Genomic DNA, 1,824 nt, shown 5'->3' with positions numbered 1-1,824 from the left:
GAACCGCGGTCCCTGTGCTTTGCCAAGCTTGTTTCAAGTAGGTGCTTTAGACCCCTGAGCCATCTCTCCAGCCCCGACACTGCTTTTAGAAAGAGAAGATGATAAATACTTTTTACAGACCTGGATGATTTTGTTATTAGACAAATGGAAATATTTAAGTAGACTTAGGAAATAGTCGAGGTAGAAGATAGAGATACTTGAGAGTGGAGGTGGTTGAAGCCTTGAGATAGAATGAAATTGCCAAATGTTTTAGTATCAAATGTTTTATTTTTATTGAGAATGTTACCTTGTGAAATTTGAAAATCCTGTGTTTTGGACAGTAGTATTTTGGAAAGTGTTGGGCTAAGATCTTAGACTTTTTGAATATAGTGTGTGTGTGTGTGTGTGTGTGTGTGTGTGTGTGTATGTGTGTGTTGAGGCAAGGTTTCACTGTGCTGGCCTTGGATTTGTATCTAGTCAAGGCTGGCCTTGAGCTTACTGTGATCTGCCTACTACCTCCATCTCTGAGTGCTGGGATTCGATTCCAGATGTGTGCCCACACCTGCTCTGAGTTTTCAGTTTTCTCTGAAGTTCTTTTAGTTTGAGTTGCTTTGGTGAGAGAGTAAAAAGTAATGGCTATGAGTAGGAATATAGCAGCAGAAAGAGTGGGATTGATTCTACCTGCTGTGTAGCATCCTTAGCATGATGCAGTCTCTATGGCTCATTTTCTCATCTATAAAATGAGGGTAATACTTGCCTTGTAGGGCTGTTTATAAATCCATGGGATAATATGTGAAAATAATTTAGCCTGGTGCTTGTAACGTAATTGGTAGTCAAGTAGTCAGTGTTTTGTTTTTTGTTGTTGGATATTGGGAATTGAACTCATGGCCTAGTATTTGCCAAGCAGGCACTGTGTCACTGAGCTACATTCCTGGCCCCAGTCAGTACTCTATAATGGCAGTATTCCTACTTTTCTTTTTTATGTCTGAATTTGTTTTGGCAGAACCGGGGATTGAACTCAGACCCTTGCACTTGCCAGAGAAGTGCTTATTCCACTGAGCTATCTCCCTGGTCCTATTTCTAAATTTGTAAAAAACACAGAACATTTTTCACTCAGCATAACTGACACAGCTGCATTTTCATAGGGCATTTTACTTAGTGCTAATAGAGACTATAAAAATAATTGCAGCAAATACAGAAACTCCATAAAAACAAATTTAGGGGACTAAAAGCCTGTGTTGGTTCAGTTACCTGTTCTTTGGGGATCTGCTGTCCACCTTCCTCAGGACCTGCAACTCTTGTTGCCAGGACTTGGGGTCGGGGCTGCAGGTTCAGCCACTTACCAGCTACCTGCAAAAGCTATGGTACTGGCCCAGGAGCCTTTCTGTTCATTCAGCTTGCACTTTGTTGGGCATCTTGTCCAAGCTATCTTCTCTGGACTGTGGTGATTGGTAAAAATGACTGCAAATAGTACAAGGTTAAGAGGAAGATGAGTCCTCACATTTGAGTTTTGTAGTGTTTTTCTTTATGTATATTGAATTTGGATAGTAGTCTTTAAGTTTTTCCTTTTATTGGTTTGAGAAGTGATCTTGTTGTGTTGCTCAGGGTGGTCTGGAGTCCCTCTGTCCCCCAAGTACTGGAACTGCAGGCGTGTGCCGCAGTGCGTCCTGGACAGTGCTCTCAGCTTCTGGTGGCGGTCTGTAGTTGATCCTGGTGAGTGTGTAGTTGCACACAGGTTGCCATCAAAAGAGCAGAGTCATTTATTGGAGTAGGCTTGAACTCCCAGCTCTCTGAGTTTCATTGTTAAAAACTCTACCACACCATTTAAGTCCACTGGGGAGGGAG

At 42.1% G+C, this 1,824-nt stretch overlaps 1 protein-coding gene across 5 annotated transcripts in view; it reads left to right on the top strand.

The window, feature by feature from the left end:
* Rere (arginine-glutamic acid dipeptide repeats) overlaps positions 1-1,824 on the top strand; it is a 451,075-nt gene that overhangs the window by 52,554 nt on the left and 396,697 nt on the right. The window lies entirely within an intron of this gene.

This window comes from Octodon degus, unplaced genomic scaffold (genome assembly GCF_000260255.1).
Source record: "Octodon degus isolate 3935 unplaced genomic scaffold, OctDeg1.0 scaffold00113, whole genome shotgun sequence".
Taxonomy (NCBI): Eukaryota; Metazoa; Chordata; class Mammalia; order Rodentia; family Octodontidae; genus Octodon; species Octodon degus.
Note: the sequence above shows the minus strand (reverse complement) of the source record. Positions and strands in the feature narration are given on the sequence as shown.